This window comes from Manis pentadactyla, chromosome 11, assembly GCF_030020395.1.
Source record: "Manis pentadactyla isolate mManPen7 chromosome 11, mManPen7.hap1, whole genome shotgun sequence".
Lineage (NCBI taxonomy): Eukaryota > Metazoa > Chordata > Mammalia > Pholidota > Manidae > Manis > Manis pentadactyla.
This window is the reverse complement of record NC_080029.1, coordinates 110643333-110651604: the sequence shown is the minus strand read 5'-3', so window position 1 is coordinate 110651604 and position 8272 is coordinate 110643333.

The window sequence follows — 8272 nt, the reverse complement described above, 5'->3', positions numbered from 1 at the left end:
AGGAACTGACACCAGGTTTTCTTCTGATTCCTCTGGAGGTATTCGATGTATCAAACAACTTTCCCTTTTCTTGCCGCCATGAAATTAGAGCACCCTATACACAACTCCACACCTTGCTTTATTCTCCAAATTGTAGATCTTGAAGTTCTTTCAATACATTTAGAGCTACCCTGCAGTTTTTTTAGTAACCACACAGCAACCCATTAAAGGAGGCACCATAGTTTATTTAGCTTCTCCTTTACTGAAGCCATTGGGAGGATTGTAACCAATGTGGCAATGAATAATATCCTTGTATGTTCATAATTTTGTGCAGGTTTTAGTATGTTGGTAATGCAAATTTTTGTTTTCTTCTTTAAAAAAATCTCTCATTTCCCTTCTGATTATAGAAGTGGCACATGCTTATACAGAAATATTTAAACCTTGCAGAAATACTTTGCAGAGAATTATAAAGTATCCAAGAATCCTGCCCTCTGTAAATAACCCCTACAGCTATCAGTTTGCCCAGATGATTTTAATCCAGAGTAACTGAAAAAGGAGGGAAGTGTGGCACAAAAAGCAGATAGCAGGTTCCAGAATATCTCTTGCTTTGTTTCTTGACTCCTGTGGGACAGAGTTTTCCAGAGAGTACTGAAGTATTCTTCCACTACATTAAGGCTTTTGAACCTGGATTCCACAGATGGCTTTGGGATATAGACTAACTTATCCACATGTGTGTCTTTTCCAAGGAAAGTGTCTATTACTTCCACCAAATTCTCAAAGGGATGTATGACTCTTAAAAGTTCAGAGCACCCACCAATAGAGAGAGGCCATCAGGCTAGTTATATTTGTTTAAGGGATGCTAATCTTGGCAGAGGGCTCCTCTAAGAGTTCCTAAATTCTTGTAGACTTTGGGCAAATTATTTAGCCTCATCTGTGAACGAGGATAATAAGAGTAACACTTAGGGTGGTTTTAAAGATTAAGTAAGTTACTGTGTACAAGCACTTAGAAAAGTTTCTGTGAAATATTAAGCCTTACATACATGTTCACAAAATAATTGTAGTTCACATATCCCCTGCCTGCCCCTACCCTGATGAGAAAACCAAGGTCTGTGAGCAAAGAACAGCAGACTCTTGACAAGAAGCTCAGACCTCCTGAATAATTTCTCATACAGAATCTTCCCCAGGGCAGCATGCCATACCTATCCAGGGATCAAAATGTATCTAGGTCATCTGAGGAAGTAGCTAGGCAAGAGGATGTTGAAGCACTGCAATAAAACTTGATGTGAATTTTGCAGCTAGTAACAACAGTCTTCTCTCATTAAAAAAGAGCAGATTATATGGGATAGATCTATACAGCCATTGCATGCATCCATGCCTACATACATATGCCATATGTCAATAAGAAATTACTGGCTTTTCAATTAAGGTTTTTTTTCCAATAGCAAGGGAGGAACTATCTCTAAACCAAAATATCTGAAAACTCAGAGTTAGGATATGTAACCAGCAAGAATTACGATTGCCTTAGTCTTTCCTCACCACTACCCCCTTGCCAAAAATATTATGATATAGTATAAACATATGCACACATACATATACATATACCTATATGTATTATTTTACTTACAGAACTGTATGTTAAATTATGTTATCTAAAAGGCATTTTAAAAACTTCAGAGAGTTCAGGACTGTCGGAAAAGCACCTACACACTTGAATCCCAGGTCCTTTGTTTTTCTGCTGCCTCACAATACAGTGCAGTAGGGTCCCAGCCCTGTACCTACTAAACTTGAGGCAGGAGAATAAATTCAACTTGTTACATAAGTACTTACCGATCACCCAGTCTGGGCCAGGAACCTTGCATAAAGCAAAGAGAAATCATATGGCATCTCTGCCTTTTTTAGCTTGTCTGTCAAACAAAATGCTTGAATTAAATGATTATTCCACTTTGCCCCACCCCTGAGTTCTGTGATTCCTCTGATGTTGAAATGAAACCAAGCAATAGTTCGTAACCAAAAGTTCTTCAGAAACACTCATCACTAGACTTCATGACACTCGTGTTGCTGCACAAATGCAATCCTGTCAACAGTGAGCTCTCCAGCACTGGAGTCGTGAACAATGTGTCATGGAAAAGAATAGGGCGTTATTAGCAATGGTGGGCTGTTTGTACAGGTCTCCATACTACAAGAATTCTCACAGAAACTGCCGATCAGAGGGCACTGCTAACCTCATCCCTGTTTTTACAGATAAGGAGACTGGGCCTGAGAAAGGTTACGGGTGGCAGAACAGGGACTTGAACCAGGTCTGGCTTCTGGGGTGGGTGCTTTCTGTCCACACCACCACCCAGTTCTGGAACGCTACTGGGCATGGTGACTGTGGTGTGTCTAAGTCTTCCCTCCCTTCCTCACAGCCAGGGCCAGACCTTGGTGTTTCCCTCCTTGTGCCACAACAGCCCATCCGCTTCCAGCAGACACCTGCTTCCCTCTGGCACACGCTGCATCCCACATCCATTTGGCTGGCCTGGGAGGCTGCTCTTGAGCAGATCAGGGCTCGTCGCACAGGCTTAAGATGAAACAGTTAAAAATGCTCCCACTGACCTCTTTCCCAGGGTCCCTGTACTTGTCCCAGCAGCTCTGTTCCCCAGGTCAGAAGCAGGAACCCAGTGTTCTTTGTCCACGATATCCCAGCATCAGCAGGCCCTCAACTGTTCTTTCAAAACTCCCTGAAGGAAGTTTGTTACCAGCTGAACTTGATCTCTTTAAGGTTTTGATCTCAGCAGAGATGAATGGGTCACTTTAAGTGCTTCTGTGTGTGGCTCTAAGAGACATCTGCAGGGCCAGGCCCTCACCTGTCATCCAGGATGAGGTTCTGACCCACCTGAGACCAAATAGTAATGATAACAAAATGTGCCTGTTTTACTTATTTTATCTCATTTATGGCAGTGGGAATGTTTTTCAAAGCACAGCCACACTCAAACAAACAGGTTGGGGCAGGCATGACTGACCCTTCTTTATGGCTGACAGAGGGGAAGATTAGGGATGGGAACTAAGGGTCCGGGAGCTACTAATTTGCAACATGGAGAAAGGAATGTAGCTCTCCATCAGCAGGCCCGGTGGTCTCTGCATTCTGTCAGCCTCAGACCGCCCTGCAGAGCTGGCCTGCTTTATCGCAGAGCCTCTCTCTGCCCTTTGGGTGATCCCCTGCACTTGAGCAGCCAGCCAGGAATCCCCTACCTCATCAAGCCGAGACCTGTCCTCCCTTAGCGAAAGGCACAAGTTCTGAAATGCCCCTCGTCACCATCCACCCCATCAAATCTCTCACTGTCTTCTAAACAGATGGCAGCTCAAAGGGGAAAGCATTTGCAAAGATATGAGAATTAATTAATAATTATTTAATATGTTTTTCAGGGCTATTTTGGAATCCCCAAATAGAGGTCTCTGGAAGGGTGGAATTTCAAGAGCTATTTCTGGGCACACAGGATACACTGTCTGCTTACCTCTTAACCCCATTCCAGTTGCCGCACAGCATGGATGCCTAGGTCAGCCTGGGAGAAGGAGGTTCTCAGGCCCAGGGCATCATTTAAGTTTTGAGCTCATGATAACAGTACAAAAAGGATGCAGATAGGATGCAAAAGAACTGTGACTGATTCAAGTAGGGACAATGCATTAGCCTGGGAGACACAGCTGCTAAGGACAGTCAGGTGCATGACCTGAAGACCAGTCCCCACTGATGAGTCTAATAAGGTCTTTTATGTTGCTCGGTCATCCTGGAACCATTCAACCATGTTCCCAGCACTCCGTTCCTGTTCTCTGCCACCCTCACTCCCTACCCTTCCTTATTCTGGAAGTCTAGCAACTTCTGCAACAAGGGAGCACTAGAGAATCCACTCTCAGACACTGGGGCTCACGCCAGGCTGTTAACGTTTCAGCAGGCATCAGTCCTTGCTGGTTTACATATTTCTGCAATCACAAAACTAAGAGTCCCCAGACCCCTTCTCCTCTCCATCTACTACTTTCATAGGTCTTTCCAGACCTCTCCGAACCTCCTGTTTCCTTCCCTCCTGTGATGGAAGTATACACCTCTGAAACAGACTCCTCTTCTTCCCTGTACGCTCTGGACTTTCGGCTCCACCTAGCAGTGCTCTCCCAATGCCCAGACACCCTCTTCCATGCCAGGAGACCTTCCACTAATGTGCCATAAGAATTCCTGCTGTCAAAGGTGATACGCTTGCTAACCTTACCTGGGCACTGACTGCAGCTCTGGCATCGAGTTAAGTGCCTGACTTGGATTATTTCATTTAATCCTCCTACCAAACTAATGATGTAGCTACTATTATTACCAACTTTACAAATGAGGAAACTGATGCACAGGAAGTAAGAAATTTGCCCAATTCACACAGTCAGAAAGTGGAAGAAGGGAGTGTTCTTGCTAACATAAAAAATGCTCCAACGCATAGCCTTGTGCTTTTATTTTTGCAAGCTGTCAAATAAATCATTTGAAGTGGAAAGATGGGGTCAGACAGAAAGCACGTTAAACATTTAAATAAGTCTTTCCAAAGTGCCCACAAAAATGACAGTACAAATTACAGCCCCATCCATGAAGGATGAGAGTGCCTGTTGGCCAATGTCCTTGCCAGTACTGGGGATATCCAATCTTACATCTTTGTCAATTTGATACCTAAATGATCTTGTTTTAACTTCTGCTCTTTGGTTAACAGTGAGGTTGAGCATATTTTTGTGTTTATTGGTCAGCTATAATTTTCTGCAAAGATATAAACATTAACAATACAAAACAGAATTGATTTTCCTCACAAAATCTGCATTTCCTTTCTTCCCTGTTAGCTGACGGCAGGATCATCCACCAGGTACTCAAAATAGAAAGCCGGGAACAGGCTTTGGTTCTTCCTTGTCTTGTTCCCTCTGCAGCTGGTCAATGCAAGGACTCTGCCTTATAAATGCCTCCAGGATGGACTCCGTCTCTCCGACCCCACGGCCTCCCTGACTCTGCGATCCCTCACCATCATTCTCAGAACAGTCCTTCCATGCTGCTTTTGTCCTTGTCCCAAGTCATCCTCGGTGCCCTTAGAGGTGGGTGCCATTATCCCTGTTGTGCATGTGTCCTCACAACCCTGAGCCCCTTTGCCCCCTTGCAGTGTGGCCCCTGGGTACCCCCTGACAGGACGAACTTCCTCAGCCCCCTCTGCACAGTCCTTGCCTCTCCTTGCCTCTGGTTCCTGTGCTCCAAAGGCCTTCCTACGTGCCTTCACCCTCCGTGGAGGACGACTCCCTGCAGGCCCTTCTGGGACCCAGGGAGCCCCTGGGAGGCCAGAGAGGCCACGGCAGGGCCACCCTGAGTGGAGTTCACGCCGTGGCACGCGGTCTGCGGCTCTGACTGCCCTCCTTGCCCTTCTAACTCTGGCTGGCCCTTCTGTTTCCCCTGTGTCTGTTCACATCACTGCTTCTTTTGTGCTCCCCCTTGTCCGCTCTTAATTCCTGCTTCTCTGCTTCGCAGCCTTGCTTGCTCTTACTGCCTTTCCCCTGTGTTTCTCTGTCACTCTTTGCTCGTCATTGAATTGCCTTCTGCCCAGGAGCTCAGGGATCCAAGACGGAGGCAGGAGGGGAGGCACCGCGGAGGTCCGCTGCGGAGGAAAACCATTTCTACTCTCCCTGGGGCTCTCTTGGGATAAGTAAGCAAACCCAGGGGGTCGGCCCACACCCCCAGACCTGGGCCTGTAGGCCCTAAGGCCCACCCATCACCACGGGCCCGTGCCTCTCATCCTGTGAAGCCCATGTCCTCACCCCAAACTGCCACCACCTGTGTGCTTGCTCCATTACTCTGAGGTGCCTCTTGGGCCCATTCCTGAAACCAGCCAAGGGATCTTGCCCCCAGCATTCCCCTTTCGGGGACCCTCAGCCACCACACCCACTTCTCCACTCCCACCCCACTTCCACGACTAGGACTTCCCTAGCTCTCTGCACCCATTCCCACCAGGATGTCTAGCAGCATCCACACTTTTCAGGAAATCAGACAGCACCCTGGAAGCTGTCCCTCCTAGATAAGGAAGATTCCTTATCTAGAAAAATCCTACGTAAGAGAAATCTCTGTACAGACAAGTACCTGTAATCTTCCTCAGAGGGAAGCTGACTCTCTTTTTGGTGCCAACTTTTAAAAACGTCTCTAAGTACATATGACATAAAGGATAGGTGAGCCAGGGGTGATGCTGAGATGAGGCAGATGGGTTGAGTAAAATGGGGTTCTTTCAGCCTGGGTCCAGAGCAGATTCTGTAGGCACGAGGGGCTGTTCCTGAGGAAGGTGAGGAATCAGATGGAATCCAGTGAACCACAACCTGTTCCTCAGAATCTGGCCTCCTCTCCGTTTCAGTCCTGTGTGAGTGAGCCCGTCTGCTGTAGCCACACAGGCTGGTGTAGGCAAACCTCTCATGGCCTTGATGCAGGTGGCAAAGGGCCGGCCTGTGCGCGGCTCACCGCCCTACTCGCAGAGGCAGGGCTCTGGGGCCTTCCCGGCCCACACCTCCCCCTGCAGAGGAGGACCCTCGACCCTCTTCAGAGCTTTAGGGTGCCCACAGCAGGGATGAACTGCACTTCTTCCTGCCCACAGCCATCCTGTTGGCCTCCCGGTTCCCTCCTCTGGGTCAAGAGCCTGTTTAGATCAGGTTTCTTTTCTGTTATGAACACTTTTACTCTCAGTTTTGTTGAATTTAACCGAGATTTGGATGTTTGAAACCAAAGTCAACATCTGTTCCGTGATTCTCCTGAAGCTGGGCCACAGTTTAAGCCTCTGTAGCTGGCTTCCATTCACACCAAGGCTGTAGGGTCTTCACCACCATAGCTTTCCTAGAGGGGCACTTCTCAGACTTGGCTGTGCACCAGAATCACCTGGGGTGTCTGTTAAACATGCATATACCTGGGCTCCTCCCCTCACTCACTGAACCAAGATCTCCTGGTGGGGGGCAGGTATTCATACTTTTTAACAAGCTCTCTGGGAGGCTCTGTTGTGTAGCAAAGCTCAAACCAATGACCTACAGGGGGCCAGAATGTGGGCTGTGGGTGGAAGGCCTGGGCTATAATCCTGGCTCTCCTGAGTGACTCTGGGAGAGTCACTTAACCACTCTGTGCCCCAGTTTTCTCATCTGTAAATAGGGGCTGACAGTACCACCCTGGGGGATATTGTAAGGAATGAACAAGGAAATGTGTGCAAATTGCCCCTAGAACAGTGCCTTCATGCAGTAAGTGCTTAACAAAATTACTCTCAAGCCCTCAGCTATTAGAAGGAGCTCTGAGGGTCCTGCCCGCTATAGTTAGCAGTTTCATTTCCTTAACAGGGTCTTTGTGATTGTGGCTGAGCTAGGCTGGAGACTGCTTCACACATACTTGTTAGGTTTTCAAAACTTCTATTTTATCTTTCCACAGACAGGCAGCTCCTCTGGGTAGGATCTTGCTCTGCACGTTTGCAACCCTCCCAACCCCTAGCAGAGGGTTCTGGGTGTGAGCTCAGAAGACAGTTCAGTTGTCCTGGCCCTTTCCTCCTGTTACAGAAAACCAGAAAACTTGGACTGGATCACTGACGGAAGAACCAAGCGGCACTCGGAGGTCTTGGTGGGTGGAGGTTTATTTTACGCCAGTGGGCTCAGAGGAGAGTGATCTCCAAAGGTCTGAGCCCCGAGTACAGCAGGGCCATGCCTTTTATACATTTACTACAATCTAAGGGGGGAGTCAGCACCCAGAAACTGTTGCAATAGGAGCTATTAGGTCACTGTAGGTGTATTCAGAATGCTAGTTATATTTTAATCTATTTTTGTAAAGGTTACCCCAATACCGTATTATAAACTAATGGGCTTCTGTGACTATGATAAACAAGCTGCTCCATGCCACTGAGTCTGGGGGGTGGGGGAGGGAATACATTGTTACATTGTTTCAATCCCAAGCACCCAAGCACCGTGGGATTCCTCTATATTTCTGAAGCCTCAATAGAAACCCTGTTTCCTTGGCCTTCCTGTCTTCCCACCGCACATGCCAAGAGGGCGAGGGATTTGAGAACTTTCTGAGTATTTCCTCATCACTCCCAGCCAGCCCAAGCCACAGCATTTCTCTCCTGGAATTTGAATGCTTCCTGGAATAGCAATGCCATCACCAGGTTCCTTAGTCCCCGCCTCCCCACACTGAGACACTGCTTGTCCCCTCATCCACTGTAAACTCTGGGACCTGTATGGACAACAAGGTGACCCTGTGCCTGGCACAAGCTAAGCCCTGCATGTACATCCCCAGGAAACTCCACAG